At 37.8% G+C, this 18,394-nt stretch overlaps 1 protein-coding gene across 5 annotated transcripts in view; it reads left to right on the forward strand.

The window, feature by feature from the left end:
- Nucleotides 1–18,298: 18,298 nt before the first annotated feature.
- The window catches only part of FHIT (fragile histidine triad diadenosine triphosphatase), a 525,883-nt gene continuing 525,787 nt past the window's right edge, over nt 18,299–18,394 (forward strand). For 2 of the 5 annotated variants that reach the window (XM_053989335.1, XM_053989337.1), the window contains exon 1: nt 18,336–18,378. The gene's annotated coding sequence lies outside the window, so the exon portion shown is untranslated. Of the gene's footprint in view, nt 18,379–18,394 lie in introns of all 5 variants that reach the window. The other 3 variants (XM_053989338.1, XM_053989336.1, XM_053989334.1) reach the window with 3 other exon arrangements.

The raw sequence follows: 18,394 nt of genomic DNA on the forward strand, positions 1-18,394 counted from the left end.
GTCAATGAGTTGATTTCAGCTTTGATTGCTATAATTTCTATTTAATTAATATACTTATTTCAGAATTATAAAGTCAGTGGAGAAAGAATCCAAGATTCCTCATTTACCAAGTAAAAAGAGAGATTTTATTTGCAGTGACTTTTTAAATCTCTCTCTAAATACAAATATATTGAATTTTCAGTTAATAATCTTTTTTTTTTCCGTGCAGTGTGCTATGAGTTCAAGAGATGAGCATTCTCTCTTAGAATAATCAATAATTGGGTTTTGAGGACAACATGATGGAATTTGCAGGGTCGAGTCATTCAATATGGATCTGTCACATCTCCAATTTATGCATTCAAATATTTCAGCAAAATTGAGACAAACTCTGAACTCTTCAGCACTGGCAAAAGGAATTTCTGATCATGATCAATTACTTCTTGGCTGTTTATGATCATGATCAATTACTGCTGGACAAGTTTTACAGTTGTAGACTCCAAGTGGTAACTGAAGAGTGAATCTGAGGATTAAATGTGGTGTGAGTCTAAGCTCTCTCTTAGTCACCTCTAAAGAGGTGTCTAAGGCCAGTGTAAGCACTTTAGAAGACCTTGTTCTTACTGAATTGCTCTCAGGTGAAAAATTAGGTCTGTAAAAAAGTGTCATTCTGTGCTTTTCATAAGCCATGTATGAGTAAATCCAATAATTCCACTTGTACCAGCTGATAAAAGAGGATACCTTCAATTCAATTCTATAGAATGGGAATTATAAATTATTGAACTTTTTAATATATTATAATTAGAACAATGACTAAAAATGCAGTAATTTTAATGAGCAATGCAGGTCTGAAGTCTGTTAAAACAATACAAAACAATACTGACTTTTATAGCTGTGAAAGTTAAATTATTTGTGCAAGTGAGATTCTAAGGTACTGATCAGCAAATCCAGTCCTCCAGTGTGTTACCTTTTCTCATTCCATAAAACTTAAGTATCCATAGTCCTTTTACAGTAATTTAAAAAATGAACATGGAAATGTATTTCCCCTTCAAAGAAGCTTCAGTTACTAATTCTGCTGGTTTGATAGAGCAAGGATGGTGAAGAAACTCAGTGATGAATCTGAGCCTGCCACAACAATCAGGGTTTTTGGACTGCCAAACAAATCAGTCCTAACAGCATATGTTCATTCCAGAGTCTTGACAAGTCTACAACGATGCAATACATATTTTCTTACTGTTACCAACTTCATGTCGATCACCAAACACATGAAATTGTAATGGTTATGTATTTGAGAGGACATATATCCAGCTAAGGAGGATTAGAATATTAAATAAAAAAAATTGTTAGCATAGGAAATTATGGCACAAAAAAAATCTGTTGGGCTGAGGGCTGTTAGAAATAGACAAAAAGAGGCCACTGGTGAGATTTTAACATTCAGACTAGCAGACTCCCCTATTATGACTTATTTATTAGGCACAGAAAGAATTTATCTGCTTAGCAAAGGAAAATAATTCTTATTTGTTCCTCATATAACCTGTTTTTTTAAATGCCTCTGTCTCCTGGCCTTGCTCCTATATAGCAATCAAAAAAAAAATTATATAAAACTATAGAACTTATATATTGACAGTGTACTGTTTCTATAATGGGAATTGCTTTGAGTGACTTTAATGGTCCCTTAGAGCTCCCTTCATCAGTAGAGTGGCCAATGGAGCTACACAGCCCAAGGGAGACCAGACAGTAACCTGGGTCCCCAAAAGAGAGGGACAGCTCCTGTGGACATGAGGAAGTTGCTCTCGTGCTCCCCACTTCAGCCCCTCTTTTAGACTGTGATCATTAGCTATGTGCTTCTCAGAGGAGTCTGGTTGTCTCTAGCTGAGTACAAAGGTAACTTTAATACCTCTGCCTCACCTGGAATTCTATTCTATTACAGTGTCCTTGAAACCTATCAGGGAAAACAAGCCTAATTCCTCATAATTGCTCTGCATCAAAGCATCTCTCATAAGCAGGAACTACCCTGACTTCCTGCACTGCACCCTTCCAGGAGTGATAGCATCCCATATCTGATAAGGTAATCAAAGCTGACTGTAATACTGCAGGTGGAACTAGATTTTATACATTATGTCTTTTCATTAGTATTCTCTGTGTTGGCATTTTCCTCTTCCTATGGACGCATTTCAGCAAGTGTATGTTTTTTTCCAATTCACTGGGATGATTACTTCAGGTAGTTATTGAAAATAGCCCTTATCTATTCTTTTTCTGGTCAGTATTCTGTACAAATTCTCTTTTTAATAGGTACTTCCTACTTCCTTCTATGAGTCCAAATTACCTGTATTGTTGGAGACCCTGAATGTCAGTTGCTCCTAATTCAAATACAGTTCATATCCCTTGGTAAAAGACTGTGAATGCCCTGTGGCTCTCCAGCTATGCAGCCTTCCATTATATACCCATGGACTCAGAAGAGTTGCACATCCTCATACTCCTGGCTGATGAGCAAGGAGACAAAGAGGAAATCATTTTACTTTGTCAGACAATGTCTAGGTCTCGGAGTTATTATTACTGAGCCCACACTCTTTCTTTCTTGCTGTGAGAGGCAACACTTTTCTTTAAAGAAACTAACATCTAAACAGATGAGATAAAGGATGGAGAAAGGAATAATATATTATCCATTTTATAGATAAGTAACAAAGGTACAGGGAAAGTAAGACACACTCCTGTGGACACACAGGAGGTCTTTGGCACAGGCATGTTCCAAACAAAGCCTTCACTCTTTGGTGAGGAGTCTATGAACTGTGAGTTGCAAGAATGTTAAAGCTCTTTTGTTAAACCACAATTTCTCTTTTAAGCAACTTACAGCAGGGCTTTTAATGGGAATCTTCTATGATTTAATTAATCATCTCCAGACTCATCATTGCAGATTCAGTACCTGTATTTTTATCAGTTTGGGAATTCAGTTTGGGATTTTTTGGGTTTGTGAATGATTAACCCTACCTGAATTCCTCCATGTTCTTTGTTTTGTTTTTATTAAACTTCCTTGCCTCCCAGTTGCTGGTCAATGTCCTTATTTACATTAATATCAGATTATTGTTCTCTGTTCCCCATATGCAGCAGGTGCTTGTGCACACAGTGAGCAGAGTAAATGCTGCAGGTGCAGACTGGCTGTGCCTGCACTAAATCTGGGATGAGCTGCGAGTGTGGACTGAGTTCCCACTGAGCTCTGTATTGTGTGGAAGGAGTAAAATTTACCCCAGCCTACACTGAGTCTACACAGTGTAACACTGCCCTTTAATCTATATTAGGGTCTCCCTGTCCAGCAAATGAATTGGTTTTCTCCAGGATGGGGTTAGGTAAGAAATGAGTGTGAAAATGGTGGGGACAATGAGGAAGCTTTGACTGAGATGAACCAACACAACAGTGCAGCTAATGCTAATTGAATCCTTGCCCTCAGCACAGGATTACTTTCAATTGGTTCTAGAATGGCCTTTTCCCCGACATACTCACAGATGTCACCAGAAATATTAGGAAAGGACAACCATGAAAAGCTGTCTAATGGCATAATTCCTCTTGCATTCCCTTCCTAGTTTGTCCCAACTTTAGAGCATGGCCTGAAATTACCTTTAGGCAGGACAAACAAATTCCCAAACACCTTCAACAATTTGCATTGTTAGACATGATCTGAGTCTCCAGGGATTTCTCTGGTCCAGAGGCCAATGCTACCAGGGTCAGAAGCAAACGTGGATCTGCTTCAGAATAGTTTTATTTGGGAAAAGGGAGAGTCAGAGATAACTGGCAACATTTGATATGAAAGAGACAAATCCATGACTGCACTTCTCAGGGAACAGTTTCTCTCTTGGATGTATGGTTAAAAATGGGACCGAATTTGCATGTGTGCTTATGATCCCCTGAGTGGGTCAGGGTCTTTCTGTACTAAACAACAGAAAAGCAGCCACAAAAACCCTACATCAGAGACAGAAATTACTTTTCTGCTTCAGGATTAAGTGTATTCATCACATCATCTTAGCTAGAATTTTTGTGGCTTGGTTTCCTTTGTTTGGCTGCTTTGGGTGAATATTAAAGGATGATTTGGGGAGGAAGAAAAAGTGTCCCTTAAGAAACAGAAACACAAAGAAAAAACCCTTTTGTTTGCAAGTGCACCAGACCTTAGAAAAGTATATAATCCATGGACCATTGGCACGATCAACTGTAATAGCTCCAAAAGAGCCATTGTGTTAATGTGGCTGATGAGCAGGAGTATTGCCTCTGCATACTAGAAATTCTCATGAAAATTTAAGAAATATGCAGATAGTAGATAAGTGAAGCATATAGTTCTTTGTAAAAATTGAGAACATAGCACTGTAAGTTTCATCAGAATGCAGAACAAACCACCAAGCAAAATGTAACTTTAGCAGCATCTGATATTTTTTTCTCTGATACAGTAACTGATTTTTTGACAAAGGAAATGAAGCAGGTCTCATTCATCTGGACTTCATAAAGGGTTTTGATATAATACCATTTGGGAAATTGCCAGTTAAGCAAGAGAAGTTGGGGAATAGTAGAGGAAATCTAAAGTAGGCAAGGAAGCATCTAAAGGAGAGATAACAATTTAAAGGAAAAGCATTGCAATGAAAAGAGCATGCTAATGGAGTTCTTCAAAGACTCATCTAATATTTTCATTAATGAGCATGACACAGAAAGGGAAATGTGGTAATGAAATTTCCTCAAAACAGAAAACTAGGAGAGATAATCAATGCAGAAGAGAACTAGAATAACATGTGGGACAACTTAGATGACTTGATGATCTCAGAAATACAAATAGAAGGGCATTTGATATTGCATACTGCAAAGTCATGAGTTCAGAGATGAAAAAGAGGATTTTTGCTTTTAATTGGTGAAGGTCTACAAAGGACACTGCAAGACAACTGTAACAACTAATGCAAAATAGAAGAGCGAAAGCTTCATCTTGGGAATGTATGGGAAACAGTATTGCATTTAGACAGTGATGTAAGACCTGATCTTGAATATGACTGAGAATCACAGGCTGAAAGAACAGGATTAGTAATGTGATTAAAGAAAATGTATAGAATTTCACTTGCCTAGTCAAAAAACCAAAGACTGGGAAAGGTTCTGTTTAATGTCTGCCAAAACCAAAGAGAGATAAACACCTGACATAGAGGGTAACTATTTCAATTAAAAGTATTGCCAATAATGGGAAGTTTCACACTGGCAATGCATTTGTTGTAGCTGAAAATTAGGAGATTTTGGCCATTGCAGGAGTGACATACTGGAACAACTTCCAATAGGAATAAGTGTTAAACACCCAGTGGTCTCTAATACAGGGCATGAACAGTTTGTCAGTGGGATGTACAGGAGATAGTGGTGGCAGCTCCCAAGATGGGAATCCACTTGCATCCCAGATGTGATCCTGGGCAATAATAAACTTTGATCAGTAATTTTACTAACTAACCTCTGAGTGACTGGTCCACGATCCTGGCATATGGTTGTGTGATTCAGACAGACTTATTGACATAAGTATCATCTTGTATCATTTTGCATGAGAACTGGTATTGCTTTCCATCTTATCGAGTTATACTGGGGCTGAACTTTTGCATACCAGGACTTCTGTGCTTTAAAACAAATGTGTAATTCTAAGTAATTTTATTTGTACCCCTCTTGATTGTTTCTTTTTATAATCTTTGTTCTTTAACTTTTCAGTTTCTACAAATTTGTAGCTAAATATTCTGTTTTATAGTGCAAATAATCTGTTTACTTCCAAATCTTAATCTGGGTTCAGTTTTTTGACACCCATTAACTTTTGATTTTATTCAGCAATGACTAAGACTGAATGACACTAACAAAGTAGACAGAGGTGGACAGAGACAGAATTTAGAGCCTCAAAAGAGTATTCTGATGTTGCTGTGCTTTAAATGATACACTATTAGTTACATTATGTACTGTCATGTCCTGTATGGCAGCAAAAAGTGGGCTTGCTTGAAATTCTCTGTTTTTTACCTTTTCCTGCTTCCTAGGATTTATCCCTCTTCAGTCCTTTGGTACCTAACCTTTTTTTGCAGAGGTCTCAAAGACGTCTGTCAGATCCATCTCAGTCAGTTCCTTAAGATCCTTTGGTTGAATATGATTTAGATCTTCTGAATAATAAATATTTAAATTATCTAAATATTCTTTTACTTGCTTTTTATTAATTCTGCTGCTAGATATTCCCAAACCTCATTAATATTTATCTCACTGAGCTCCATGCACTTCTTTTCTTTTCCATTAAATATAGCGAAAAAATGTAAACGTTGAGCAATCCTTTTTCTCTCTGGCCAGTATCAGTTGACCTTCCTTTTGATTTAGGAGATATTTGTTTTCTTTTATCCATGGTGTATTTATTTTCTTCATGTCTTCTCCCAGGTTACTCCATTAACTTGAATTCTATTTTGTCCTCTTCCATCCTTATTATTTCTATATTTCTGTATTACAAATGTAGCTGCTTGTATTTTTAGCTCTCATTTATTGTGTTCTTTGCCTTCTGTCAGTTTGTAAATGGACAGTGTTGCCATATTTACGACTAAGGGATTTTTCTATGTAGAACTTGCAGACTGCCTCATAAAAATATTAAAATATGTGCTTTATGTATTTGTCATATATGCAGCTATAGAAGAATAATGCCTTTTCAATTTTGCTAATTTGAAATAGTGGTATTAGAAGTAGCAATTTAAGGAGGGCTGTTGGATGCAGGTGTTTGAATATGAAAACTGTGTGATTAAATACTGGCATCATTGTAGCCTGTGGGAATATTGCCATTGGCTTCAGCTGGGTTAGGATTTTACTTTGATTCTGCATTTGTACATAGCTTTAACTTCAAGCCTAGAACTAGACTGATGCCTTTAGCAGAGGTTGCAACACAGTAACATTATTCCTCTGCTTAAGAGCTTGCTAAATTGGGCAGTATTTTTCAGGTAAGAAATGTTTTCACACAAAAAACAAATCCATGTAGAATGAAGATGTTTCTATTTTAGAGGTAATGAACAACTTGAGTGAATCCTTCATCTGCATTTGCTCTTAAAACAGTATCAAAATATTTATGGACAATGTGTTATTTAAAAATATCTGATATAGTCACAGTCCCATTTGCTAAGTGTTTTCCCGCAGTGTTCCATCCACAATACTCTTCAAAGAACAATTGAAACAATATTTTATTAACTATCATTAAGTAATAAAAACATCCTTAAATTGTGACATTATGCAATCCTAATTCAAAACTGGAAGGACTTCAGTTTTTATTGTTGACATGACTTGATACAGGTTGCTATGTTTGAAGTTTGGGATAATGTCTAACAAAAATGCCTAAAAATATTACTGCTAGGCTATGACTACTCCAACAGTATGGGTGTGTATGTACATAAGTGGTTTTTAAACAATGATTACTGCACAGAATCAAAACATGAATCATGGAGACATTTGGAGTATCATTAAAAATTTAGGGCTTGAGGAGGTTTTCTAATAGTAGGGAATTCTGCAGGACATGCAGCTGATGTTGATGCATGTTTGTGAGTGTGGCTGAAAGCTGTGGGGGGATTATGGCACACTACGTGGCTGCAGGCTTGGCACTTAAAGGCTGGTCTAGAAATACAGGCACCTTTTCCTCATCTGACTTCTATTTATTGGGTGTGATCAGTTCTTTGAGCTGCATCATGAGTTTTTAAGGAATTTGCTTTCTTATGTTGTGCAGTTAGAAGTCACTCTATAGCAACAACAGGAAAGTACTCACCCTTTCAAGTTCTTTGTGCAGTTTCTTATTGTCAACTCAATAGATACGGAAATTTTTAATTTCTTAAAAATTAAGGCTTGCATGGAAAAAAGGACACTATTTTAACTGCACTGAAGCCACAGTTAGTTGTAAATATCAGGGCTCTAGCTGCAGCTTTTTTATTGTAAAAGCTATCTTAATTATTTCATTTAGAATCAATAATGACAAATAAAACAAGCTCTTCAGACACTACATAAAAGGACAATATGCAGACTACATTTCAAAAAAGTCTGGTTTTACAGGTTATTAATATGGATTGAGATTACTGTATTTTTGTAATTCACATTCCATCTGGTTTTAACTTATGCTCTAAAAAATCAAAGTTTAGATAGAGATCTTGAGTATCTGTCTTACTGGCTAGAGCTGCTCGGAGCTGTAGTGCCAAAAGAATGAATATGAAAAAACTGACATGCAATGAAGGCTGATAAATAGAGATGCAATAGCATGAAAATTATAGTTATGAATAAAAGATTTATCCTCAACCCCATGATTTTTTGTATTATTTATATCATCATAGTATACAATTTTCCATCGTCATTTACTCCACGCTTCCGAGATTCTTCACAGGAAAGTAACTGATACTTTCAAGTCAGAAATACCAGCAATTGTTCAATAGCTAAAACAGGCAGTTGCAGGAGAAATGGTCATAACAATGAGCTGGAGCTGCTCATCCGGGATCATTTTGTTTATATTGATCTCTTGCCAGTGTTTGCACAGAATAAAATATCTTAGCTGGTTTGTAGTTTGGAAATAAACATAAATGTCTAAGGATGTATTGCCTTTATCCTTTCCCAAATGCTGGCGTGCCAGCAGGACACTTTCCAATTTGTTTGTCTTCTTTCTTAAGTATATAAAAGCCATTTCATACCAAGAATAATTAAAGTAATAAACAGATATTACTGGGTCCAACTAAATAGAAAATGAATATTCCTAAATATTTACTAAAGGCTTGTTGCAAAATGGCACCATTATTCAAGTAAGTCAATCAATATGGCCCCCACCATTAACAAATAAACATGTATGAAAAATGAACAGAATCCCCATTACTTTTCCACTGTTGTGCAGCTTTAACTCCATCATTGTCTCCAGTGTGGCAATGCATTAATGTTGAATTTCAAGCCTGGCAGCTGCCAGAGGTTCTCTGCTCCCATAAGGGGAAGGAGTGGAAACAGAATGCCTGCACTACTGGGTACTCCTCTGTCAGGGGCTCTTTTTCAGAGTATAATGTTTAAAACCTCAAATCAAATACTGTGCTCTGGTTCTGGACCATAATTTCTTCACCTCACATCCATCCATTTCTCTCTGGAAGTGAGATGTCTCATTGCTAAGCAAAGAGGAAAGAAACTGATGCAGGTGAATTCTTACACACCTTCTCTTGCAGACTCATATTGTATCTTACTGAATACTCAATACAAAGCAGATGCAATTTATGCTATGCAGTAAAATTGCACTAAGCACCATATTTATTGTATGTTTATTTGAAAGTGGAAAATTTCACCATGATAACCATTCTCTGATATTTAATACTATTCATGTTTGATAACAGAAACAGAGCATGTATTTCAAAGGTAAAACCCTCATTGCACTTGAGGTGTTACACACAGCTTGTTATGTGAGACACTGAACACAATTTTGCACAAAATTATGAAAATCTCCTTCCTGCATGAAATTCTTCCATTTTTTCTAAGTCATGGGGGACCATATTGGATATCTCAGAGAAAAGTGATTTTTCTAAAGCAAGTTGCAACGCATGTTTTAAAAGCCTTCCTCATATTCAAAGTACAAGTCCAAAAAAGCTAAAAGTGAATTTAACATGAAAATTCAGGTCAAATTTATCCCTCAGACTCCAACAATCTCTTTTCACTGGCTTATTTTACTGAAGACAGGTACAAATATATTAACTTACTCTAAATCTTGAAAATTATCATCAGATTCTATTTGATTAAGTAAAATTTGTTCTGCACTGCTTATGTTGATGTCAGTGTACAAATATTCACATATCTTAATATTCTTCAGGTATAATCCCCCATAGCATTCAAGTGGAATGTCTGCAGTTTTGTAATAGGGAAAATACCTGCACAGGAATAGGCTTTACATTTTATGCTAAATATATTAAAATTCAAATGATGTCTTATGGAAAAGTGACTGAAACCAGGAGCCACTTGTTAAATATCACATAAAAATTTTAGAGCAGCCAGAGCCAGATTCTGCTCCCTGTGGAGACAGATCATAACACAAGGTAGAACTGAGAATGTAGGTATTAGGAAAAAACATGGCAACCTTCTTTTTCAGTACAATAAGATGGTTATAAGTTCACCTCAGTGCCGATGTTGCGCTCCTTCAAACACTGCAGCTACAAGATGGATTAGTCTTTTCCTCAGTTTCTAGATATCCTATTATCTGTATCCTCTTCCCAACCTATCCATTGTACTGTGCTATGGTGTTACCAGATCCAACTGCTTCCTACTTTGCTTTTAAGCAGAGAGTGCATTTTGGAGACTGAGTGAGGACTAGAGAATCCTTCCCCATCTTACAGGAATCATAAAACACATCAGCTAAGTCAAGCCTTTTTGCCTACTCACTGTGTGAGTGGAATGCCAATCTAGGTTAAGATTCTGCCTATAGCTTATAGTCATTCTCCTCTACCAAATATAAAACTCTCCTCTACCAAAATAAAGGGATTTTTTCCCACCACTTATTTAGGGAAGCATACTACATTGCATTTAAATGTTCCTGTGTGGCCTCATGTCTGCGAGACTGGAATTTATCTGAATGTTTTTGTTGCCATTCTGTTGGCAATCAGTCCAGGCTTGCTGTCTTGCCAACTAAGGGATCTTAACAGCACTATCTGTTTCTTCAGTAGCACCATTTTTCTCTGTATGCTCTGTATTGCTCTATTTGCTTCATGCTAATTTTGCTTTGCTTAGAAGTTTCTTGTGATAGGAATGCAGTTTTGCTTTGCAGTCTAATATTTTTAAAAAGTATGAAAGCAAAACAACAGTTTACAGATCTTTGTGTTTCTCTATTGAATTATTATGTTCTAGAAGACAAGCGGTTTCATAATGAATCCAATTGGGAGGCATATAAAGGACTAATTTGAAACCTCAACTATCTTGGTCTTCCCCTGGAATTTAGCAATATAGCTTTTGACTCATTCATGCAGCTTGTATTTTTATAAGGTTAGTCTCAGCTGGTTCGGCTCACTTCTAAACACTTGTTAGGGAGCCCACAGCAGCCAGAGCCACGGAGTACTGATGAAGGAGAAAGCAGAGTAGCAGCCTTCAGTTACTTACTGTGAATCATCCATAAACCCAGACCCCTTTAGATTCTCCCTCTCTCCAACGAGAAGTAGTGGCACTTCACTGATACCCCAGTTTGGAATACCTTCCTTTCCCCAAAGGAGTGGTACAGCTAAGAATAAAGTGACAAGACTGTGAGACTGTGAGACAGTGAGACTGAGTGCTGTGAATTTTTGTCAGTGTTTGCAGAGGACCATGCCTGCTTCTAGTGCTGCCTTCCTACTTGCAGACTATATTCCCAGATTAATGCCAGAGAAAACTGGTCATGGTCTTCTGTTAGTCAACGAACACATATTCAAAACTCCATGGGTTTCTTATTGAAAGAAATGTAAGACAGGGTCATATGTGCTTTATTAAACCTCCCAAATATGAACAAGAAGACATATTAAAACTACTAGTAATCCTAAACCAATGTCAGCAAACAAAAATCATACTGACATCCAGTTATGCTTAAAGTAATAGTTTTGACACATTCTGAACAGGGTCGAGAAAACTGTTTGGCTATAGCTGACAAATAAAGAATTTTCCAGGCCATATTTGTGATTTATATTGGTTAAGAAATGGCACCAAACCCAAGTTTCTTAATGTCCGAATCATAATTGTGATATCTGATGTGAAGCTTCCTCCTGCAGAAGTCACTTACACAAAGTTTGAATTTGCACTGGGTATTTGGCATTTCCATTGTGGAGGCTCACTCTGCCCTCTTAGCAGTGACAGGAGATTTATAGAGACAGCCTGGCAGGTCAGAAGGGGAGGATCACTGCTGTTAGTTGTTCCCAGTGCCTTATCTTACATGGGCAGCATGGCACGGGACCAGGAGAGACTGTGCACTCCTTCCCCACGTGCAGCTCCAGAGATCAACTGTCCTTGCAACCGCTCCCAATGATCTTGAGGAACAGTGGTTTGATGACTCCCATTTACCAAAAGTACTGTAATAATACCAGTTCCTTATGACTTAAAAGGTCAGAATATGCTGCAATAAAAATTACTATGAGAGAGTATTTTAGAACAGTTTAAAACTTGTTCCTGTGTTTTCTAGCTCTTCTCCTTTGCTGACTGCATAGGTGCTCACAGAGGTAGGTGCAGACACAGTTTATGAAACCTACAGTCACTTTCAAACCCCCTTATCCCCCTGAAAAAAGCATTTTCCAGAGAAACAAACAAACAAAAAAATCTAAAACCATCAGAATATCCCTTACCTACTCAAAATAGAGCACAAAACCACAAAATATTTAAGCTATCGGGAGTGTGGAAATTCTTCAGCTTTCTGAATTTTCTGTGGCCTAGTCAAGATTGCAACTGCATTTAAGTAGCTGCTGGCACAACTGTTTCAACCACTGAATGTTTTTCACAAGCACAAGAATTGTCAAAAGATAAGTTACATTTTTGTCAATACTTTATCATAGTGTTCTCAAGGTAAATTTCCTTCGGGTAATCTATGGATTCAAAGGACAAGCTCTAAGATAGGCCAGCAGAATTTGATTTAAAACAGTAACTGATTTAAATCAGTTTTATGTGATTTAGGAAAAAAAGCTCCTTAAATGACATTATGTAAATGACACATGGAAATTTTAGAAACATTACTCCATAGCTATACTGAGTCCTTCAACCTTAGTCCACCAACCAATTTAAAATACATTTGAGCATATCTGTGATTGGTTTTGTTACTTCCAGTGAGATGCTTACAAGAGAAATTTGGTCTCTTTTTCTCTGTAAAACAGAGCTCTAATCAACTTACCTTATCAAATCTTCAGAAGAAAAAGACAATTTCAAGCTTCTCAAAAAAGCTTCATGTAAAAAAGCTTCATGTAAAAAATTTTGAATTTTCTGTAAGTTCCGTAGATCCATATGAACCATATTTCTGATCCCGAGCTTGTCTGTAAGACTAGGCCTAGTTTGTCAAAGACCAAAGATTGTAACCATGCTTACCTATGCTGCTTTAAGGGCTGTGTGTGTCTTGCAACTTTCCTGCCTTTTGTTTCTTCCTTCCTAGTAAAGCACAGTATTTTAAAAGTAATATACTCAGTGTATCTTGAAAACACTTTATCATTTCTTTGGACATGACATGTCAAACCAAGTGCCAAAACAAAAGCAATTTTTCCTTGACTTTGCAAAAATGTACTCCACTTTGATGTACGTCTTTGATAGTATAACAATATGAATATTCTTTGCATTAATATTCCCATGTATTTTTTAACAACTTCTGTAGGTAACATATGTGATGCTCAACCTTTTCCTTCATATTTAATTATTGTAATATGTATTTTAGTTGTTCTGGTTCCTCAAAAATCTGCCCAGCAGATTTTGAAGGTTAAATAAGTTTTCTGCTGTACATGAAAGTTTGGGGGTTTTTAATGATAAAGTTCTAATTCTTTTTATATTAAAATACTCTTAAGGTTTTTGTTGTGCCTTTAGTTAAACAGAAACCATATACCATCCTTTTTTTCAAGCATTGCAGAAAGAATGAAAATAAAACCTGAAACAAAGTGAAAAGCTTTACTGTTGTTTTTAGAAACAGTGATCATAAGAGTAAAATAAATACTGAAGTATTTGTGTATAAACCTGTTTGCTTTTCTGCCTTTAAAATTTTAACACTTTGTGTCCCTTGTGTAAACAGAATATCTTCAGTTACCAAAAATATTTGGTTAAACAACACATTAAGGAATTTCACTGCTCCTTAGTTCCAAATCACAAAATTATTTACTTGACAGAGAAGCTTTCCAGCATCAGAAGACAAAGATTGGTCTTCATTCAAAAGTACAATGTTAACAATCTAAGGAATTACCTAATTTATTTAGTCTATACTGATTAACTTCGTTCTTGATGGAGACAGCTGCTATTGCATGTGATGACAAATGAAACTCCCTGCTATGCTGCAAAGTTTTCTGACTAAATGGGCTGGTTTCCTACTAGTCTCAATGGCCACAGGGAGCATGAAAAAGGAAAGAGATGAAGGACTTGTGGTGTTTTTTTTTTTTTTTTTCTGTTCTTAAAATTTGAATTCAAACTATCAAGCTGTGTTGATTTGAAAATTGTTGTTTATATTTTATTAATTGTATTGTGTGCTGTGACATGCCTGTGAACCTACAACAATTAACCAGCTTATTTTTCCAAGATATGAGTGTTGTTTCAATTATTCTTTTGAATTTTTATTTGCAGTATGCTGTAATTATACCTTGCACATACATTTTGTAAAGTTTCCCATTGAACTGACAAACTGTGCATTGTGTTGACAAACCCCAGCTTGTTGTGTTTGCTGTTTTAAGCGTGCTGTGAAAGCTGGTCCCTTGTGCTCCAAATGTAAATTGGACACAGCTAATTGCACCTACAGCTGGTGGGCAGGTTCAGGGAGTGCTGATTTCTGGAGGGAAATGTGCCTCCACTCCTCATGCTTAGAAACAGCTTTGAGTCCTCCTTTAGATGTGCTTCATTATTGGCAGGGGTAGGCTTCACTGCCACTGCTTCTTATGGGAAAACAGAACATTCTGTACTTTACTTGTTGATATAAACCTGGAAATGTTTTTCTGTTTTGAATGTAGACTATTTCTCATTACTATCTGTGCAGAACTCACTTCTCAAAACCCTGAGTGATGAAACTTATTCCAAAGTAAAAGCAATCTTACACTCTTGTGCTGTTTGTAGAGTCCTTCACTCCAGAGAGAGGTACAACACCTAACACAAAGAGGCTGCAGTTCTGTGGTGAGCTGCAGCTGCCGAGGTAGGGAAGAGGAGAGTTCAAAAAAAGGATGTGGTGCTATTATTGAAAATTCAGTCACTTGTGAATGCCTTGTGGGTGCAGTTATGGGAAATGCACAGGGTGTAAACTCAGCAGACATCTGGTGGTGACAAGCTACCAGAGAGGAATTAATGACTGGCTTCACAGAAGGGGCTGTTTTGGGTAGATGCAGTATCATTTTTACTCTGCCAGATACATGACTATTGTTCATGATTTTGAGGAAAAATAACCAAAAGCAAGTCAGAAGGAAGAGCCAGTTGGTCTTAAGTAGCTGATGTGTTGACCAGTGGAAAATACATTGTGGCTTGAAGAAAATAGTTAGTGAGAGTAAGCCTGCATCAGTAATAAAGAAGTTGCCATGAAAATGAAACTGTGCATGAACGCCCAAGGCCCAGGCTCCTTAGAGCAGTGCTAATCCAACACATTACAATCTCTGTATGCCAGCTAAATAAAACCAACAAAAGATAGCTTTAGAACTGAATACTAAAGAAAGGAGTGACAACTTCTTTAAAAAGTCCTATGATAGTTTGCTGATTTTCTGATGGCTACACACTAAGATCTCACAGAAGCTTTTGGATTGTGAATTACATCATTTCACACAAAAGAAGAAGTAAACACACACTTTAAATTGCACAAGCCAGCAGAAAGAGACCATGAGAAGAATCACCTTGTTATATGACAAAACTGCAGGATTTTAATTTACTTATACAATTTTTACTTCTTCAGAATGACTATGTTCCTAATTCTTGGATACACAACAAATATTGAGGCAAAAAACAATGGAAAGTTTGTTTGAAAATATATGCTATGTAACATCACAGATCTAAGGCTTGTACTTTAACATAATATAAGACAGTTCCATATTGGAAACCCCAGCATTCACTGAAAAATAAATACAATTACCATGCATCACAGAGGAAGAGAGATTCTCATGTGTCATTTTGCAGGTAAAACATCTTTTATAAGAACTTGACTTACTGAAACTTTGAAATTGGCAAAGTCAAGATATTAAGGGTTTGTGCTCCTCTTAGGATTAGAGGGAGGAAAAATACTTCCTGTGTAAGTATAAAGTAGCTCAGTGTAAAGAACAAAGTGAACTGCCCCATTGAACAAAGAAGCAGCAGTGAGCTAAAGGAATGTTTTCCTGGGATCTCTATCAGGCTTTTCTTCAAGAGATTTCATGCTCAGCTGAATGTTAGAAGCAGATTATCTACAAATACACTTCACTTCTGCTTATGTATTATATTTTCCTGTTAATAATAGAATATTAAAGCTGTTTTCTTGGTAAGCCACAGCTTCTGATGTAGCAGTAGCCCACCTCTTTGTGTGTCTCTCACATATTTTAGCAGTTGCAAGTACTTACTTAATACATAATCTCTGGTTACAGACAGGGGGTGCAGAGGTAGAAGTGGAGAATTATGGCTGGAGCTATTCAAAGAGATTAGAATTTGCAGTTTGTTTTCACCAGTGTTGAATAACATTCAGGATTGTTTGCTGGTGTTGTTTTTTTGTTGGTTTTAAAACTTTGTGACATATTTAAGCAGATTTTCTGATGTGCTGCTTTACTGAAGTGTCTGCTTTCTCAGCATATATTTCAGTACAGTGTTTTCACAGTATCATGAGCATGTGCTTGGCACAACAAAACTGTCTTAAATTTTTATCTTTTCTTGCCGACCTTAAAAGAGGAAATGTTTTTCATTCCTTTTTAAAAATATGATTCAACAAGAGACAACTCACATAAAAGGAGTGTATTTTCATGAGGGTGTGATGGGCACATCAACTCACACAGCATCCCTTAATTTGGATGGATTTCCATCTGCAAATGGCAGTGAAATTGTCCATGTACAAGTCTGGTGGTCTTTGCTTTTGCTAATGATATGGTCTCCTTAACAATTAATGACAGTATATCATGTCAGGAAGGGAAAAGCGTGATCACTAATAAAGAAAGTGACCCTGTGATGGCAAAACACTTCATTTGTACTAGGTAAGGGAATTGCTCCCACTGTGTTTGCTTTTGTAAACAAAATGAGTGGTCAGGATGTTTCTCAGGATCGAGTGCATACAGGAGAAGCAGCCACTGCTAGATTCTCAGTTGCTTAATTCTAGAAGACAGGTGTACACACTGTAAAAGGGACATATCTAGGGTCGCTTTGCTGACAAATGTCTCAAGGGACCTGTTGCTGTGCAGTGTCACAAAGGGCTGACAAAATGTGTAACAGCAGGGGGAATTGATGCTGTCACTTCAGCACAGAGCGGTTTTTGGGATTAGACAAGGCACTTTGCTGTATGGGAAGTACAGACACTGAGACATAATGCACAGCACTGGCATCAAAAGGCAGTCTTGGTATTCTATTGGCATTCAGTAGTAATGACACTTGATACCACATTCATGGGCTGGTGATAACAATGTCTTCAGTGTGAGTTTACAGGATAAACTATGACAACTGGAGTATTGCTCATTATTTGTGGCAGTGTTCATTAATATAGCAGTAGGAGTGTCTTGTCAGTAGGAGTGTCTTCTTAGGGGTACTGGCTCCAGCAAATACATCAAACATGTCTTTCATACTAATGTTCTTTAGCATATAAAATAAAGTTCAAGGTTTGGGCTTGAGCCCAGTATATCTGATTGCTCGAAGTGCTGGAGTAACAGTAATGTTCAGCAACTTCATTGCCCTACAGTGGATATATACAAAAGAAACTATGTAAGAGAGATTTCTTGGGTACCAAACAAAACTCTCTACAACCCAAAGACCCATTGGAAACCTGGCTTTCTGCTGTAAGAGCTTGTCTTCACCAAAAAAAGCTCAGTCCAACTGAACGAAAGCAAGGCACTAACCATGCTTTTTTCCTTTAGGAAAAGAGTGGAAGGAGAATTACTTAATGGCAGAAGCTGATGATGGTGCTGGATGTGCTGCTCTGGAAGGAGCTGCTGCTACAGAGCCCTGCGTGACTCCAATACTGAACTGAAGGAGCTCCTACATCCGTGTCTGTGCCAGGGAATTCAGCAGGGACATCACTGCCTGCACGTAAGCACGGACTGTTGCTACACAGAACTAAAATTTAAGGCAAATATGAGAATAGAATGGAAGGTAGCATCGCAACTCGTCTCCAGTAGGGTGTAAACCAGATACGCGGGGCAGCAGCACAAGCACAGCAAACACTGTAACATCACTTTCCCCACTTGAAATATGAGCCAAGGGAAGCGTCCACACAGTTAGTGAGGCTTCTCCCTGCGGGCTCACCTCGGGCACGGCTGGCCCTGAGCACGGCGCTCCTGCACTGCCCAGCTGTCCCTCACCCCCGGGAGGGCTGGCACCTGCGGGCCGGCCACCGCGGCGAGCAGCCGCTCGCCCCACGATCGTCCTGTGCCCGCCACAAGCGGGGATATCGGCGACAGGCAGGAAAATCGGCGATAGGGACGAAAATCGGCGATAGGCACCAAATCAGCCGCAGCCGCTCAGCCACCCAGCCACCGTCCCGGCTGGCCCCGGTAGCGCGGCGACCCCGCCTCCGGGCCGTGCGCCGCCACAGGCGGGGCCGCGCACGCGTGTCACAGCGGGACTGTAAGTCTCCATTTTG

Source organism: Vidua macroura, chromosome 13, assembly GCF_024509145.1.
Source record: "Vidua macroura isolate BioBank_ID:100142 chromosome 13, ASM2450914v1, whole genome shotgun sequence".
NCBI lineage: Eukaryota > Metazoa > Chordata > Aves > Passeriformes > Viduidae > Vidua > Vidua macroura.